General features: G+C 44.9%; 1 pseudogene; it reads left to right on the forward strand.

Annotated features, from left to right (window-relative positions):
* Nucleotides 1-8,315: 8,315 nt before the first annotated feature.
* LOC127234243 (tubulin alpha-1B chain-like) lies at nt 8,316-9,555 on the forward strand (annotated as a pseudogene).
* Nucleotides 9,556-19,963: the final 10,408 nt, after the last annotated feature.

The following is a 19,963-nucleotide window of genomic DNA, read 5'->3' on the forward strand; positions in this document are numbered from 1 at the left end:
AAAGACCCCCAGTTGGAAAAGTGTAAGGGTTTAGGAGGGGAAGTAAAACAAGGTTGAGGATGTTTTGGCTCCCTGTGAGCTGGAGGAAAAGCGCAGCTCATTTGGGTTCCTGGGGTGGGTAAGGAGCCTTGGGCGAGCTTCCTGATCCCTTAGCCACAGGAGATGGTGGAGGAACGGGGCTGGGCGGGGGCTGGTATGACACAGGCAAGGCAGACTGGCTGAAATACCTCAGCAGCTTTCCTCAATGGCAGCTTGGTGCTAACGCTGGAGAGAGGATCCCTGAAAGTCACTGCTGCATGGAGTTGAAGTTGTACTCTCTGGTGGATCAGGAGCCAAATTACAGAATTGACGTGGAGCACAGGGACAACATGGCAGGTAGGGAGAAGGGGCGAGCCTTCTCCCCACCCATCCAATATCAGCCAGTTGATTCCAAGGGCCCTGAAAGGAACACTTGGCCACTGGCTGGCTTCATTCATGCCTGTATTGATGAATATTTCCCAAGTGTATATGCCAAGTCCGGGTCTGCCCTTGGCCACTCTGAGACCAGTAACTGTCACTGCCCTCATGGGTCATGTGGAGTAATAAAGTCATTTAACTAAAATTGTGATGGAAGGAGGTGTTTTAGTCAGTGTTCTGTTGCTGTGAAGAGAGGACATGACCACAGCAACTCCTATAAAAGAAAGCATTTCATTGGGACTTGCTTACTTTCGGAGGTTTAGTTCATTGTCAGCATGGTGGGAACATGGTGGTACAGAGGCAGACAGGGTGCTGGAGAGGAAGGCGAGATTCGACATTACAATCCACAAGGAGAGGGGGGGACTGTGTGTGTGTGAGAGAGAGACAGAGAGAGTGTGTGTGTGTGAGAGAGAGGGAGAGAGAGGGAGAGAGAGAGACAGAGAGAGGGAGAGAACACCACTGGGCCTGGCTTGAGCATTTGGAACCCCAAAGCCCACCACCAGTGACACATTTCCTCCAACAAGGCCACACTTCCTAATCCCAAGTGTTCATCAAATACATGAACCTATGTGTTTGACCATTAGGGCCCTTGGGGACCATTGCTATTTAAGCCATCACAGAGGGAGAGGCCCTGAAGGACTTCGGTGGCTCCTACCAGGGCAGGAAGCCCTTGCTCACATTAGAGGACAGTGGACTGACTAATGGAGGGTGAATGAGTGCGAGGCAGAGCTATGGGGGTACGGAGTCACCACAGACCCCTCCACTATCCATTCCAGCTTCTCCAGGCCTCTTCCTAAACCACAGCTGTGACTTGGGCCTCAGGGCCACTTGGCATGCATTCAGAATTCCACTTCAATAGCTCACCTCTGAGCCCAAGCCCCTGCCGTCGCCTCCAGAACCAGCCAGCCAGCCAGTCAGCCAGCTCCCCTCCCCACCCCAAGACCGTCTTTGAGAAGGTAGTTTCCCAGTCCTGAGCCCTCTTTCATCAATGCCCTCTCCTATGTACACATAAAACTAACCCACACCTGAGTCAGCCCAGCCCTACAGGGCTTACCCAGAACCTGTTCACATCCTTCGGGAACAGCCAGCCTTCTCTTTATCCATGATCCCCTTTCCAGGGGACAGGGCTTGCTCTGGGCACTCGGTAAGTGATGAAGCGAGGCTAGAAGACAACTCTGGGGTGGGTCCCGGGAAGTCTTTCTGGGAGCAGTGACTCCCTTCCACCTTCAACTCCCATTCATTTTCTACCCTCTGCTCTGGTCTGTCACTGTTGTTTCTGGGATTTAGCTTAAAAGATAGAGATGGGAGGGTCTTTGAGATCTAGTCTGATGCCTGCACATTTAATAGAGGTGGAGTAATAAGGTCCTGAATAGAGGTGGAATTTTTTCCCCTCCCGTCTCATCACTCAAAAAACCATAATGGTTAGTTTCTTCTGTTGTTCAGATCTGTGTGCCTAGGGCTGACTCCTTCCCCAGAGGCTAATGCTTTCTTGTGACTAACACTAACATCTCATCTCTGAGTGAGGCCTTATGCCCTTGCCTCTACCCTGGTCTACTCCACTTTTCCTGTCTTTTCATTTAGCGCTGTCTGATGGTCTCCGGAGAGATTTGCAAGGAGCCTCAGTGTCTCTCTGTCCCTCTAGCTGTATATGAGGACTCTCAAGAAACTCTTCAGGACTCCTCTGTGTTGCTGTCCTATGGGGGGTCTCACTAGAGACGGTGTTAGTCCACTCACAGTGCTACAACACTATCCCTGAGGCAGGGTGGCTTAGAAACAACAGGAACGTACTCATCACTGTTCTGGAATCTGTGAAATCAATCGTCAAGGCACCATGAGAGTCTACATCTGATGAGGGCCAGTTTCCTGCTTCATGGGTGGTGTTAGTCAGGGTTTTCTCCTATTCCAACAATGGCCAGTTCCTGATGGGAGTTCTAAAAACTAATGCCAGCAAAGGAATGAACTTGCCAGCAGAGTGAGGGCAAGCAGGCAAAATGCAATCATTTCCTTCTTTCGTGTTCTTTACGTAGGCTGACACCAGAAAGTGGCCAGATGCAAGGTGGACCTTCTCACTCACCTCCAAAGAGTCAGACATAGGGTAGGTCTTTGTAAGGAGTATGGTTTTTCTGCCCACCGCCTGGTCTTGTCCCGCTACTGCGCCTACCCCAATTAACACACAGAGACTCTGTATTCTATATAATTCTGTTGGCCCGTTACTAGTTTCTTATCTGCTAGCTCTGTCTTAAATATTAACCCATTTCTATGTATTTCTACGTGGTCTTACCAGAGAGAGGCGGCTGGCGATTCTGCCTTCTCCAGACTCTCCATCTTGACCCCTCCTTACTACTTCCTCTCTCCTAGTCCCTCCTATCTTCCTTTCCTATTGGCCAACAGTGCTTTATTCATTAACCAGTATGAGAAACATATATACATAATGGCATCTCCTATCATCTCCTCTTTTCTGTCTAAATAAAAAGAAGGGTTTTAACCTTAACATAGCAAAATATATCACACAACAATTATCAAGTAAGAATCACAGTTAACAATATTTAGTTCATCTCCCCTCAGGTCTTCCCACTCCAAATGCTTCAATCAAGAAAAACCCCTCACAGGTGTACCCAGCAGCTTGGGTTTTAGTGAAGTCTTGATGTAGTCAAGTTGACAGTGCAGAATAGTCAGAACACAGGGTATCTTCTGGAGGCATGGTCACACGTGGTGAACAACTTTTCGGGTCACCAGTCTTATGCATGAGGTATCTGTCTCCATGATCTAAAATCCCCTAGACGCCACTGCCTCTTGCTACCAGCATCAGTTACCAGCATACACACTTAATAGGGATCGTAAACATTCAGATTATGACAGAAAGGAAGTACATCTTATGATCTGTGAGACCCAGGGTACTTGTCTTAGTCAGTATTCTGTCTCTGTGAAGAGACTCCAAGACCATGGCAACTCTTATAAAGAGCCTTTCATAAGGGCCGGCTTTCAGTTTCAGAAGTTTACTCCATTGTCATGGTGGGGAGTGAGGCAGACATTGAAGTAGCTGAGTTCTACATCTGGATGTGAAGGCAGCAGGGAGGGAGGGAGAGGGGGAGGGAGAAGGAGGAAGGGAGGGGAGAGAGAGAAGAGAGGGAAGGAAGAAAGGGAGAGAGGTAGAGAGAGAGGGAGGGAGGGAGACAGGGATGGAGGGAGGGAGAGGAGAGAGGGAGAGAGAGAGGGAGGGAGGGGACAGGGGGAAGAAGGAAGGGAGGGAGGAAGAGAGAGAGGGGGGAGAGAATGGGACTGGCTTGAGCTTTGGAAACCTCAAAGCCCACCCACAGGGGCACAGTTCTGCCACAAGGCCACACCCACTCTAACTCTGATATGTGGGATAGCTGATATTTGACCCTGGAGAACCACTGGTGTGGGGGAGTCACCTTTGAAGTAGACAAACTCTCTTGTTCCCAGCAGTCACTAATCTCTCTCCCCCCTTCCTTCCTCTCTCTCTCCCTCTCCCTTCCTTCCTTCCTTCCTGTCTGTCTTTCTTTCATTCTTCCTTCTTCTCTTTCCTTCTTTCTTTTTTTAAAAATTCTTCTTTCATACAGTACATTCTGACTGAAGTTTCCCTCCTCCCTTCCCACTTCCCCTCACCCTCCCCCAGATCCACTGCTCCTCTTATTTTCCTTCAGAATAAAGCAGGCCTCCCAGGAACCCCAGTGCCTTGAAGGAAAAGGCAGGGAGATCTCTGAGCTTGAGGCCAGCTTGGTTTCCACAGGAAGACTCCATCTCAAAAACAAGTAAGATAAATGAACTAATCAGTAGAATAAAGCATATTCATATGGAATTCAAATCTTTATTAGAAATAAATTACACACATTTATGTCATGTTTTAAAAATACAGCTTAGTAAAAAAGCCAAGCAAAGAATATGGTATTAGTTGTATAATTTAATTGTTCACAAAACAACATAAACATTATCTTTTATATCTATCCAGTTTTTTATTTTTTATTTTTATTTTTTTTATTTATTTATTTATTTATTTATTTATTTATTTTGACTGACTGGTAACAACTTGGGTATAATGGAAATCTTTTTTTCCCCAGAGACTGTTATAAGGGTTATGTGTGTTGAAAGATTCTCATTTATGGCATTATAAACAATAGTTTTTTTTTAATGGTTAAAAAAAGATTTTAGCCCAGTGTTGGTGGTGCATGCCTTTAATCTCAGTACTTGGGAGGTAGAGGCAGGAAGATCTCTGTGAGTTCGAGGCCAGCCTGGTCTATAGGGTTAGTTCCAGGACAGGTTCCAAAACAATACAGAGAAACCCTGTCTTGAAAAACAAAAACAAAAACAAAAGAAAAGAAAAGAAAAGAAAAAAAAGATCCTAAAATAGTACTAACACACAACTGCCAGTTCTGGGTTATGGCTCATTAGTATGAACAATTCTTGAAAGCCAATTAGACAAATATCTATGCTGTGGAATGGCGTGTGCTCTGGTGAATTTTATTATCCCAAGACAAATCCAGACTTCCCTGAAGTTCAGGGTTGTTGGTTAGAGTGTTAATTGCAAGAGAGCACAGCATTGGATAACCCCTTTGGAGACAGGGTCTTACTATGTAGCCCTGGATATCCTGAACCTCACTTTGTAGACCAGGCTAGCCTTGAACTCACAAATCTGCCTACTTCTGCCTGAGTGGTGAGATTAAAAGTGTGTAACACCACAGCTCACTGTGTCCCTTTGCTTTGCTTTTGTTCTCTGAGACAGGGTTTCTGTGTGTAGCCCTGGCTGTCCTGGAACTCACTCTGTAGACCAGACTGCCCTTGAATTCAGAGATCCTCTTGCCTCTGCCTCCTGAGTGCTGGGATTGAAGGCATGCACCACCATGCCTGGCTTGATCTTTTTTTTAAAAAGAAGATAAACAATGACAAACAACTTAAAATCTGAAACCAAACTCAAGAGAAAAACATAGCTAAACACTGCCTGCTTAGGAATAAAGACGCTGCACTCCTGGTGGCTGCATGCCTTCGAATGCACTGCGGTAGCCCTAAAGTGGCTCAGTGGATGGGAGGGATTTAGGGACAAGTTCTTCCTTCCTCATTTCAGTCAGTCACAGATCATGCTGCTGCCTCCATGAAAGTCAATAATCTGTCACAACTTTGTAGGCTGTACAAAACAAAACTGCATGACCATGCTTAGACCCTTGCTTGCAAAGTAGCAAAGGACTGTAGGAGACAGTTCAATCTGCTGTCTGTCTGTCTGTCTGTCTACCCACCTATGTACGCATTCAGCAAGAAGAAAACCGAGGCTAAGACTGAGGGAGTTTAAGACCAAAAAGATGGGTGTAAGGAGTAAGTTTCTCCGCCCGCCGCTGGTCTGGTCCCACCGCCGCACCAGCCCAAATTAATACACAGAGAGACAATGTATTTGATATAATGCTGTTGGCCAGTTACTTGTTTCTTATTGGCTAGCTCTGTCTTAAGTATTAGCCCATTTCTGTTAATCTATGTATTTCCACGTGCTTTCATCTTACCCGGGGGAATGGGGCCTGCATCTGGTCACCCCAGTCTCTCCATGCTGACTCCTCCTTACTACTTCCTCTTTCCTCTTTGTCTCCTAGTCCCACCTGTCTTGCTTTCCTATTGGCCAAAAGTGCTTTATTCATTAACCAGTATGAGAAACATATTTACAGAATGACATCTCCCATCATCTCCTCTTTTCTGTCTAAATAAAAGGAAGGGTTTTAACCTTACAAAGCAAAATATATAACACAACAGTTATCAAATATGAATCACAGTTAACAATATTTAGTCCATTACATTTAGTAAGATTTAAGAAAATATTCCATCATCTATTCTATCTTTGTGAGTCTAAAGTCCTATATGTAACTTATCTTTAATCCTAACTAAGGAAAACTATAACCATAACTATTTGTCTTCAACTTCATCAAAGACCACAGAAGGAGAATATATAAACCTTAGAAATGACAGAGACAACTCACTGCCTGGTCAGTCACCCGAAGTTCTTCTGTAATCTTTCATCTTCAGCCCATAGGCCATAGTGTATCTGGCAGACTCTTCAGCAAAGCAGGAAACTTTAAACTGTCTTCTTGTATTTTTTTTGTCAGTCATGTGTGTGTGTGTGTGTGTGTGTGTGTGTGTGTGTGTGTGTGTGTGTGTGTGTGTCCCCTGCAGATTGTCTGGCAGACTCTTCCATGAAGCAGGAACTCTGTAGCAATATCCATCTTGAATCAGTAGTCACTTTTCTGTGGGTCCTGCATGTACAGTTTATTCAGCATAAAGTCAAACAGTCCAGACAAGAGCAGTATGTTGCTCAAATGGCTAGTCTTGCCATATTGAAAGTAACTTCTTAACACATTTCTTTGATGTCCATCTTCCTTTCTGATGCAGGTGGTGTTGCCAGGAGCATTTATGTCTCACTGTCAAGAAAAACCCTAAACCATTTTAAATGCCATATTCTGTAGGCCTCTGAAAGGTTTGAAGAATGCCTATCTATCTCAAATACATCTCTGCATATCTAGAAAGCCTAACTCACCTAGCTATAAGTTTTGACTATTATAGGTAACTATCTAAAATCTGTACTAAATTATACATTACATTTCTAAATGAGCTACATAAACACAATACCTAAACAAGTGGAGAAATATATTCATCACAAGATTGACTTTAAATTTGTATCAATAAATGAAAATCCATTTCAAAACAAAGTATTAATATCTATATCATAATCCCCATTTTACCTTTAAAATGAGATTGGTTGTGATCATTAACCAGTTATAACCAACCCTATTTAAATGAAAACAAACATTTATAGAAGATATTTGGGAATTTGGGTGTCGTTATTTTCAAACTGTTTCCTGTTGATAGGGGGTGCTGTCATTGGGGATCCTAAGAAGATGCAGAAATCCTGGCTGTAGTCTGCAAGGCTGCCTTGTTAAAGATGTTTTGAATGTTGGATCACCTGCAACTCTGTTTCAGGGGGTCTGGCTTGATCAAACCACATTAGTCTGGAAGGAATCCACAGCTTTTTATTTTCTGTGGAAACAAAAATAGAAATCCTTTCCCCCAGTAACTTGTCCTTAGACTTAAATTTTGAGGTCAAAGCATTTTTAAAATATATAAATTGGATTGATCCAGCAGCATTTGTTTTAACAGTTGTTATTTCCTCAGCAGTCAAAAGATACAAAGACAATATAACATCATACAGTATCCAAATTCTCTCTGAGCTTTCTATCTTTACGTGGTTTTATTATTACTCTTTCTTCTTCTATTTTTTCATTTTTTGAGACAGGGTTTCACTGTGTAACTCTTATCTGTCCTGGAATTCATTCTGCATACCAGGTTTACTTTGCAATCACAGAGACCTGCTTGCCTCTGTCTCCTGAGTGCTGCGATTAAAGGTGTGTGCCACCACACCCAGCTCCTCTCTGTCTTTTTAAAACCATTCACTTTGTCTCCTTCTGTGGCACTGACCACGCCCATTGGGTGGTAGAGCCAGGGGTGGAAGTGACTGGGGGAATTAGGTCAGAGGAGGGGGGGGGAAGCTCTCTTGCAAGTTGCACGGGGGCAGGAGGACTTCCTGAGGCATTCTTGGAAGCAGGAACCTGCTGGTGTTCACCTGTCTATGTTGTGACTTATTTCTCCCTGAATAAACATCTGTTTGGCCTAATTGTTATCCAGATCCTTATTAAACTGCAATAGATGGGTGATCTGATAAGGGATAAGCAGTACATTTGAAGAGTTACTATTTCAAGAAAGTATCTTGGCCTCTTTGTTCTACTTACCTTGACTCTTAGTTGTTGGGAATGGCAACTGGGGATCCAGGGTCTGCTTCTGTCACCATTGCCTTCTAACTTGTAGCTACCATGCATGAGTGTATCCCCATCCCCATTGGCTAGGCTGATGTCCAGATCTGCAATGCCTGCTGGGAGACCTACTGTCTGGAACATGCCATCCAAGCTGATGGCCAGATGCGAGTGACAGGACCATTGGGGGGGTGTACTTGGCTCCGTCCACATCTTCAGTGAGCCAGGTGGTGGCAAGCATGTACCCTGGGCAGTGTTCATAGATCTGAAACCCTTAGTTACTGATGATATTTGCACTGGTACCTACTGCCAGCTCCTCACAGGCAAGGAAGGTTCCTGCCAATAACTGTGCCTGTGACCACTACATCATTGGCAAGGAGATCATTGATAATTAGTTTTGGAACTAATTAAAAAACTGGCTACACAGTGCACAGGTCTTCAGGGCTTCTCTGTTTTCACGCTGTATGGGGTGAACTGGCTCTGGGTTCACCTCCCTGCTGATAGAGGGGCTCTCTGTTGATAACAGAAAGAAGTCCTAGCTGGAGTTCTCTATGTACTCACACCCTATGTTTCCATTGATGTGGTTTGGATCTACAATTCCATCCTCACCACCCACACCACCCTGGAGCACTCTGATTGTGCCTTCATAGTTGACAGAGAGGCCATATATGACATCTGGTGTAGAAACCTTGACACTGAGCACCCAACCTATATTAACCTACACTGCCTTATTAGCCAGATTGTGACTTCCATCACTGCTTCCCTCAGATTTGATGGAGCCCTGAATATTGACCTGACAGAATTCCAGACCAACCTGGTGCCCTACCCCCATATCCACTGCCCTATGCCCATACATGCCCTGTCATCTCTGATGGAAAAACCTACCATGAGCAGCATTCTGTAGCAGAGATCACCAATGCCTGCTTTGAGCCAGCCAACCAAATGGTGAAATGTGACCCTTTCCATGGTAAATACATGGCTTGCTGCATGTTGGACCATGATGATGTGGTTGCCAAAGATGTCAGTACTGCCATTGCTACCATCAAGACCAAGGGCAGCATCCAGTTTGTGGATTGTGCCCCATTGGCTTCAAAGTTGGCATTAATTACCAGCCTCCCACCATGGTACCTGGTGGAGACCTGGCCAAGGTTCAGAGAGCCACGTGCATGCTGATCAATACCACAGCCATTGCTGAGGCCTGGGCTCACCTAGATAAAGATTTCAATATGATGTGTGCCAAGTGTGCCTTTTGTATGGTGAAGGCATGGAAGAGAGGGAATTCTCTGAGGGATTCTGTTGAAGGATGGATGGGGTGAGAAAGGAGGAGAGGAGTATCTAGCTTTTTTTTTTGTTTTGTTTTTTTGTTTTTGGTTTTGGAAGATAGGGTTTTGTTGTGTGTAGCCCTGGCTGACCAAGCCGGCTTTGAACTCAGAGATCCACCTGCCTCAGCCTCCCAAGGGGTTAAAGGTGTTCATCACCACCATCTGGCCCAATTTATTCTTTCAGCTCCTGTGCCATGCCGAATTCCCCAAACTTCAGCTTCAACATTAGCTGGCAGACATCAGTGTTTCTAATTATGTTATTTTCATTCTTCCATCGTGTCTTTTCTTCTTCATGCGTACCTGTAAAGTTTTCCTATGATGTCTCTAAGAAAAAGCTTTAAGAACATGTTCCCTGGGACAGGTGACAGAAGCCAGCCAGGCCTCAAGGTGAGGCCAATATGATGATCAAATGTACCATGGAGAGGTGGGAAAGACAAAAAATGGAGCTGTATGTGTGCTGAGGAGAGGTAGAACTTCGGGCAAATTGTCAGTAACAGACAGGTGTGAGAGCCGGCTGAGGCAGACAGGTGTGAGAAATGGCTGAGGTAGACAGGTGTGAGAGCCAGCTGAGGTAGACAGGTGTGAGAGCTGGCTGAGGTAGACAGGTGTGAGAGATGGCTGAGGTAAACAGTGGAACATGTTTCCCAGTAGGGTCAAGCAAGATGGTATGCAGTGGGATTTCCCTGGCTCTGAGCAATGATGGAAGCCTGCCATGAGAAATAGTTCACTTTCTGGATTGTACCTCCTTGAAGGATCACCTTGGTCCATGATGCCATCAGAGGCTATGTTGGTGTCTGTGGTCCATGATGCTACCCCAGTCTATGATAAAGCCTGAGGACCTTCATGGTCAGCAATGCTGACTGAGGCCATATTAATTGCAATGGGCCATGCTGCTGCTGGGGGCCATATTGATGTGAGTGGCCTGCATTGTCACCTGAGGCCACAGAGGGGCATGTCTGGGTCTGAGGTCCTACTGTAGCCCAGGTCTGTATTGATGTCCCTGACCAATGTTACCACCAAAGACCACTTGATGTCCACGTTCTATGATGCAGCCTGAAGTCACATTGATGTCCAAGCTGGTGCTACCACATGAGGCCATGGTGATGTCAGTGGTCTGGGTACCTCCAAGGGCCTTGTCTGGGTCCATAGTCCTCCCGCAGCTGGAGCCCATGTTCAAGATCTGAGCTGTCAACAGAAACCATGTGGAGGAAAGGAAACATGCCCCTGCTGACAGCCAAAACAAGGACACTGCTTTTGCAGTGATGACAATGATTGCAGACCCAAGAGTTGAAAAAGGGACATGGAAGACCTCGATGACAACCACTGTGCCCCCAAAAGTGACAGCCTAAGCAGGAAGCCATTGAAGAGAACTCATAAAAAGTGTGACAAAGAAGCTGAAGTTTGCTCTCCACAATTGATGGCTTCTGTCAGGAGTGCTGAAGGGGAGTGCTCAACCCTGTATCTTGAGATCTCAGGCCACTCCCGTGAGCATGGTCGTACCACAAATTGGACTTCTTTATTTTTCTATTTTTTATATTAACTTTTACTTTCTTTGGATATAGGTCCCATGGTGGGGAGAAGGGCAGATATAATGATTGGAAAGTGAGTGTGATTGATGGGTTACATGTGATGAAATTCCCAAAGAATCAAGAAAAATATTATGAAGATAATAATAAAAAAACCCATAAAGGTTGAAATTTGCCTCAATGGTTAAGGGCAACAGCTGCTCTTCCACAGTACCAGGTTCAATTCCCAGAACCCACACAGCAGCTAAAAACCGTCAAGAATTCCAGTTCAAAACAATCTGGGGCCCATGCACAGACAAATATATAGGCAAAACACCAATGCATATGAAAATAAACAAACCTAAAAAATATAAACTTAAAAAAGGTAAAAAAAATTCTCATACACGTAAATTTTAAGAGTAACATTTTACTTTCCATAAAGATGAGAAAAAATCCATAATGAAAATATTTTTCACAAGTTTGGAACCCTAAAGGAAAACGCACAGAAAATGTATAAGAGTATCTTCAGTACTTTTCCATGACACTGCAGCGAAAGGCACTCTGTGACTTAAGCAAAGAAAAAGACATTCACACTGAGTAGTGAAAACAGCGGAAATTCTGCATGAACTTTCTTTCAAGGCAGAGACAGGCAATAGCTTAGAGCCACAACCTATCGCCTACTTATTTGTTTATTACTGTTTTGTTTATTTATATGTAACAGAGTGGGGGCTCAGCTGACAGTCTTGTATCTGTTCTATTTGCTATGTATCCCTGAGCTGATGCGTATGGGGTTTACACACACTTTGATTTGTACTGCCGTTGGAATTATTTTCTCACGACTCCATGGGTATCTTGACATCTGTTGGAAAAGTATGTTAAGAGCCCCAAAGACATTCATGGGATGATTCTGTGTGCCCTGCTGGCTAATCTTCTTGGAACCACTGTCCCCACGGTCTTCCCTACATTTGTTTCCGTCTTTCTCCTAACCCTATACAAAACAATGGGCGTCAGTATGACTTCCTTCTACCTGTGTAAAGTAGACTTGGATTTCATTCATGGCCCTCCACCCTCTCCTCTTGCTGTCTCCATTCCTTTTCCTAACTCTTCGTCACCACACTCTAAGGACTTGAGGAATACTTTTCAATGATCCTTTCAACAAGAGTGTTGTGTAACCCACCCAACTAGCCTAAAATCCAGGATGGTGTGATTGACCGTGTCTATATCCCAAAAGCTGGGATGTGTTCCTACCAACACCTTTCTCCACCTCCTGCTCTGTTCGGGAACTTTCCACCTCCAAAGATATGGATTCAGGGTGGGGCTTCCTACTTCCAATAATTGAATCAAGAAAAATCTCACACAGGTGCCCTGGACCTTGGAGGTTGTAGTTAATTTCAGTCGGAGTCAAGTTGACAACCAAGAATAGACACCACAACTTCTCTAAATGAGAAGTTCTTGCTGCCCTCAGTTTTGTTTGTTTTCTTGTTTTTGTTTTGTTTCTTCATTCTTTTTGTGAAACTTTTACTCATTTGCAATTTGTTTGGTTGTGTGTATGTTTGAATGCCTTATGGACAATTCAGACCAGACAAGCTAGGGCCTGACAAAAGAGGGTGTTCATCTTAGTGTTTTTTTTTTTTTTTTTTTTATATTTTTATTTTTGAGACAGGGTTTCTCTGTATTGGTTTGAAGCCTGTCCTGGAACTAGCTCTGTAGAACAGGCTGGCTTCGAACTCAAGAACCTGCCTCTGCCTTCCGAGTGCTGGGATTAAAAGCATGTGCCACCAGCATTGGGCCAACCTTCCTATTGTAGATAGGGATGGTTAAGGGTCATCCTGTGGGTGTTGCCACATCAATGAGTCCTTTCATATTATTAAAAAACATTGCCTTCTCCCACCCAAAACCATCATTTCCAGGGGCTTTTTGTGGATTTGTGTGTGTGTGTGTGTGTGTGTGTGCGCGCGCGCGCGTGCACGTGCATCCCTTTAGTTGTTCATTTTCTTTTCCATTTTTTAAAAATACTTTTTGTGCCCGGCATTGGTGGGGCACGCCTTTAATCCCAGCACTCAGGAGGCAGAGGCAGCAAGATCTCTGTGAGTTTGAGTCCAGCCTGGTCTACAGAGCTAGTGCCGGGGGCTCCAAAGTAATACAGAGAAACCTTGTCTGGAAAAAACAAAACAAAAAAAAAAACAAATAAAAAATACCCTTTGCTCTGATGTGGGTAAGCAGAGGCAATTTCACACAACTGACATTTTAACATGTTTAGTATTTATTAGGTTATATTTGATATTGATTTATCCTGGGTGGGGCCTAGGGAAGGTGAGACCCTCCATTTCACAACTTAGCTGATATTCAACAAATTTGCATGTTCACACAGGCCCGAAAAATGCTTGTGCTCTTTATTGTGTTCTTTCTCAGTCACAGACACAGAGACACACTGCTTCCCTCCCTCCCCCTGCATCCCTTTTTACTCATCCCTCCCTCTTCTCTCCTCCCTCCCTCCCTCTCCCTTTCCACACTCTTATAAACACTTTGTCCACACTCAGCTACTATGTTCTATCATCTTTATTGATGCACAAGTGAAGTTGGGATTGCAAGCATTGGTTTGACAAAGAGCATTTTGAAAAGCAAGACATGATGAAACTAGAGTTCTTTGTTGGAAAGCAAGGTGGACTTGACCAAGTTCTGCTAGGTTCTGTTTGGTAAGGGTCAGGAAGCAAAGGCCCATGCCTGTAAGCCTGTTCCAAACTGCTTTCTTCAGGACCTGTCTTTGGTGCTTGTTTCTTTGTTTGTTTGTTGTGATTTCTGAGACAGGGTTTCTCTGTGTAGGTCTGGTTGTCATGACGAGATAGACCAGAGAAAGTTACTCCAGCAGGTTCAGGCATGGCTGCGAAGAAGTCAAGAATTGTCCTACACTCAGGGCTGGGAAACATCTTCTCCCACTGTGGTGTGTCAGTTCCCAGGAGTAAAGCTTGAACTGTCCAGGAGGACTAAGCAGGGTCAAGTCCCTCGAGTCATGGGAACACATAAAAGGACACTGGCAGCATGGCGAAGCCAGTGCTGTCTTGGATTTGGAGAAACAGGGGACAGCCACTGACCGTGTTCTTCCAGGGAAGCCACGATGCAGACAAGGCCCTGAATTGGAAAATTCGTCTTCTGATTTTCGAAGGCAGCATTTTAGCTTCAGGGGTGAGATCTAGTGTCCCCACTCTTGTTGAAGCCTTTTTCATCTCCCATCCACAGTGTGTAGCCCAAAGCTCTTGTGTGCACAGGGTCTCGATATTCGGTTCCTGGGTGTCTCGAGGCACACTGGAAATCAGTCTCTTACAGCATTCAGCAAAATCATTGTCCAAGGTGCTGCATGTAGGGGAAACAGGTCTTCCTTTCCTAGAAAAGGCGCCTCCTGGCCTTGCAGGGAGAACGTGGAGGCTTCTGATGACCCTGAGGGCGCTGGGCTTGCGGACTTGTCGGAGGAGATGGAGGCAGAGGCTGCAGTGGTGAGCTGGGCAGAGGCTCCAGCATGCTCTCTCTGAGGCTCCAGTTGGATCAGGGAGCATACCTCCCTGCACTAGGAGGGGATTCCATCCAGGGCCTGTCAAACAAGGAGCTGAGCATCTCAGTGAAGGAGTCAAAGAGTTCTGGGTCCATGCCAGCTAAACCATGCATCCATGACATCATGAAGTCTTCGTGAGAGACCTCACCTGGCTGAGAGGCGTTTCCCGGACCTTCGATGTGTGATCCAGATGCACTGGCGGATCCCAGGTGCATGAGTACTAGGTGTTCCTGGGGGCATGTCCATGATAGCGGTCCCCTGCGGGGTGCAGGGCCAGACCCCAGGCTGTCCAGGCACCTGCAGGTCTTCCAGAACCAGGGTGATGGTGTATCCAGGGAGCGATACCTGCATGATCGATGTGGGTTTGGGCTCCAGCAGCAGGTTGTCGCCTTTCAGGGTGAATCCAGCGGGCACGACCACCACCGAGTTGGGCTCCTCCCAGGCGAGCCCGCTGGGGGCTTCCAGGTCTGGCTGTGCCAGCCATTCTGGGCAGCTGGGTTCACGGAGGCAGGGGCATTTGGCGGGGTTGAGTCCATCTTGAAGCAGATAGTCCTCGGGGCTTTGGGGCCGTGGTCCCAGCATGTTGGTGGCGATGAGGGTCTGGCACTTGGTGGTTGGGAGTAGACACAGTTTGATGCAAAAGATGGACTTGTGTGCTGCAGTGCCTAGTTCAAGGCAGCTGTTGTCTGGCTTCTGCAAGAGACTGGACTCTCAGGCACAGGGCAGATGCGATCAGGAAGACTGGCTGATCAGAAGTGTTTGTGGGAGGACCTGAGTTCCTTCTATAAGCCTTGCTTCGAAGGAAGCCCCGCCCAGGCAGGGTGAAGCCCAGTGAGGGCAAGACCCTTGGGTATAAGCATCCCAAAAGCTTGGATGCTTTCCCACTGACACCTTCCTCCTCCTGCTCTGTTCGGGAACTTTCCACCTCCAAAGATACAGATTCAGGGTAGGGCTTCACACTTCCAATAATTGAATCAAGAAAAATCCCACACAGGTGCCCTGGACCTCTGGTAAATAATATCCCAACCAGTAAATTCAATCTTTTTTTTCCCCCTCCCCGTGATAATGTTTCTCTGTGCAAGAGTTCTGGCTGTCTTAGAACCTGCTTTTTAGACCAATCTGATCTGGAACTCATCTGCCTCTGCCCTCGAGTGCTGGGATTAAAGGTGTGTGCCACCACTGGGGGGAGAGGGGGTTCAATTTAAGCTTTTTATCCGAAGTAATGATTTGGTTAGAAACCACTGGCAGTGTTCCAATTTCTTCATATGCAAAACCAATTGTCCCATCACAGTTTGTTGAAATGTTTATCTTTTGTACTGGATGCCATTATTTCCATTGTCATATAGGCTTTTATTATTTGCTGTGTGAGAATGTGTGTGGTCTTTCTTGTCTGGTGTATTGATTAAATTCTCCCAATCTCTCCCAATTGTAAACTAGTAAGTTATATATTTATAGGTATGTGTGGTGATTTGACAGATAAAGACAAGTTCATTGCCCAACTTACCGCCTGTCAGCAGGAGAATCTTTGTGAAACTGAGGCCAGCCTGATCTACATAGAGAGACCTTGTGGCAACAAAACATAAGAAAACAAAATGTTCAAATAAGCAATCTCTTTTAGTAATTTTGAGGTATTTATGACATAAATAGCTGTTTTTTTGCATATTGAAACATTTCCTCAAGGGATGGAAGAGATTGACAAGGGTGAAGAAATATAGGAGAGATACCATTATCCTCACAAGGCTGTTCCCATTCACTTTAGTTTCCCAGGAGAGGAGACCTTGGTGTCCCTGAACTGCTGCAAAGTTGATGCAGGGGACTCGGGTGGTACAGTTGCCTTAGTGAGCCATGCTCCTCTAAGTAACTCATTTGTTCACCCCAGCCAGACCCTGATGGAATCATTTCTTTGTTTGTTTTCCTCTTAACCCACTGTCATTCCATTACCTTCTGGCTTCTGTTGTTTGTTTTGAGATTTAATTTAATTTAATGTTTATGAGTGCCTGGATGTATGTCTGTATACTACCTGTATGCAGCATGATGGGGGAGGCCCTTCTGTATATGTTTCTCTTATTGGTTGGTAACTAAAACCCTGTGTGGCTAGTGGCCAGGTGGGAAGGATAGGCGGGACTACCAGACGAAGTGAATTCTCGTAGGCAGAGTTAGTCACCATGTAGGACTCCAAAGGAGCAACAGGTCTGAACCCTTCTCCGCTAAGATGAGGCCATATGGAAATACTTTGGTTAATAGAAATGGGTTAATAATTAAGAGAGAGCTAGCCAATAAGAAGCCCAAGCCAAGGGCCAACAGTTCATTTGGGGCAAGGCAGCTTCAGAAGTGGGTGGGAAATTCCTGTAACATCAATGAAATCCAGATCTGGAGTTACAAATTGTGTGAGCCATCGTATGGGTGCTGGGAATTGAAGTACGGTTGTTTGGAAGAACAGCCAATGCTCTTAGCCACTGAGCCATTTCTCCAGCTCTGAGAAACCAGTTTTCTAGTGGATTCTCTCCTCTTCGTAGTTATCTGTCTTCATTTTCTGCAAATATTATCTTTCATTATTTTTTCCTAATCGAGATCAAACACATTTTATCTGTACATTTTCTTTTCTTTTTAAAGTTTCTTTATTCTTTCTCTACCACCTGAAGGACTGCTTCTCCTTTCCTTTCTTTCTTTTTTATTTCTAGTGCTTTGTTTCCTCATGTGGTCTTTGATATTTGAGTAAGAGCCTGGAGCTCATGGACAATCAAGTTAGTCCTGGGTATAGTGTATTTGCCCCAGAGAAGACTAGTTTGCCTTTATCCCAGCTACCCATCCACCCTGGAGTGTGTTAACCCCTTTCCCCAAGCAGACTGTGTTTCATCTGACCTAGAGCCAAGTCTGAGTCAGGTCCAATCTTATTTCTGACCTGTGTAGCCTCTTTCCCTCCTTGTTATCATTATTTTGGAAGCCTGGGCTTTCTTTCAGGGAGTATGACCACTGAGTTTTGCTTTCTGTCTTCCATAAACAGGTTGTTGTCATAACCAAAGCTGTAGGTCTAAAATTCTAAAGTTTTAGATCAGTGGTTCTCAATCTGTGGGTCAAGAACCCCTGGGGCAAGTTGAATACCAGATATCCTGCATATCAGATATTTATATTATGATTCAAATAGTAACAAAATTACAGCTATGAAGTAGAAATGAAATAGTTTTATGGTTGGGGGTCAGCCAGCACACACGAGGAACTGTATTAAAGGGTCTCAGCATTAGTAAGGTTGAGAGCCACTATTGTAGATACACTCAAGGCCACTCTCTGATTCAGTACCATCACCTCTCTGGGTGTGTGGTTTGTCATCACTTTCAGCTTTGGTGAAGAATTCATTTTACAAATTATATATGGCCTTAAAATATAATCAGATATTTTGCTGGCACTTTTAGAGTGCTCTTTTTGAAGATTTGTTAGAATCGTGGCTCACATGTAGCATCTAGGTTATAAGACTCTTGCAATAGAGGACACAGTTCATCAGATAGGGTGCCAGACTCTTCAGAATGACCAGATATTATTTACAAGGATAGAAACTAAACTGGGAATGCAACTGAAGAGCTTCCCAGTGTAAGATGGAGATGAATAGAGAGGCTGTTGCAACTGCAATACAAAGAGCTAGGCTCCATCTCAAGTTGACAGTAGAACTTGGCAGCACTGTTCACATAGTCCTGTTTTTTTCTTTGTTCTTTTTCTTTCTTTTTATTATTATGTTTTTATTTTACATGTTGATCCCAGTTCCCTCTCCGCCCCTCCATCCCTCCGTCTGTCCTTCCCTCCCTCCATCTTACCCTCTCTCCTCCCTCACATGCACCCTGACCACCCTCCCCTCTCATCCTCCCACCCCAATTCCACATGTAGGGCAATGCCATCCAGGTGGGGTCATGTAAATCTGTCAAGTCATTTGAAGTAGAGACTAGGACTTCTCTCCTGCCTCTAGGTTAAGGCAGTTATCCCTCCATGGGGGATGTGTCTGCAAGGTCTTTTGTGTACCAGGAATGCATCCTGGTTCCACGTCTGAGGTCCCTTAGACTGCTCAGTCCTTCTAGCCAAGACCCATATTCAGGGGGGCCTGAGTCAGTCCCATGCTGGATTCCCAGCTATCAGTCTGGGGCCCCGTTAGCTACTCCTTGTTCAGGTCAGCTGTTTCTATGTGTTTTTGCAACATGGTCTTGTCCTCTCCCTCTGCATTTGGATTCTAGTTCGACTCAGTGTTTAGTTATGGGTGTTTGCTTCTGTTTCCAACAGGTACTAGATGTGGGCTCCATGATGGTAGATAAGTTTGTTGATCTCACTATCTGGGAAGGGCATTTATGGTAGCCTTTCCACAGTTGCTCAAATTGTTAGTTGGCAGCAGTCTTGTAGGTCTCTAGACCTTTCTTTAGGTTCAGTTTTCTCTTCAAACCAATAATGGCTCCCTTTTTTATGTTCATTCTCTCTCTCTCACTCTCTTCTGTCTTCTATCCCTACCCTGACTCAATCTTCCTAGTGGAATGCTTTCCTCTCCTCTTTCCCCTACTTTTCTCTCCATTCACTGCCCTCTCCCCACTTCCCCTGTGCTCTGGGGGACTTGTCCCTTCCCCCTTCTGTGAGGGACTTTATATGAATCTCTTATATCCTTGTATCCTAGTTCCTTTGGTGGTGTGAATTATAGGCTGGTGATCCTTTGCTCTAGGTCTAAAATCCATATGAGTGAGTACATACCATGTTCCTCTTTTTGTGACTGGGTTACCTCATTCAGGATGGTTTCTTCAAGTTCCATCCACTTGCCTGCGAATTTCAAGATACCATTATTTTTTTCTGCAGAGTAGTATTCCATTGTGTAGATGTGCCACATCTTCATTATCCATTCTTCAATTGAGGGGCATCTAGGTTGCTTCCAGGTTCTTGCTATTACAAATAATGCTGCTATGAACACAGTTGAACACATGTCTTCGTTGTACATGGATGTGGATCATTTGGGTATATGCCTAAGAGGGGAATTGCCGGGTCCTGTGGTAAATTAATTCCCATTTTCCTGATGAACTGCCACACTGATCTCCAAAATGGCTGTACAAGTTTGCACTCCCACCAGCAGTGGAGGAGTGTTCCCCTTTCTCCACATCCTCTCCAGTATAAGTTGTCATTGGTGTTTCTAATTTTAGCCATTCTGGCAGGAGTAAGATGGTATCTCAAAGTTGTTTTGATTTGCATTTCCCTAATAGCTAAGGGTGTTGAACACTTTCTTAAGTGCCTTTCAGCCTTTTTGAGAATTCTTTCTTCAGCTCTGTACCCCATTTTTAAATAGGGTTATTTGGTGTTTTTTTTTTTTTTTTTTTT

Source organism: Phodopus roborovskii, unplaced genomic scaffold, assembly GCF_943737965.1.
Source record: "Phodopus roborovskii unplaced genomic scaffold, PHOROB, whole genome shotgun sequence".
NCBI classification, from domain to species: domain Eukaryota; kingdom Metazoa; phylum Chordata; class Mammalia; order Rodentia; family Cricetidae; genus Phodopus; species Phodopus roborovskii.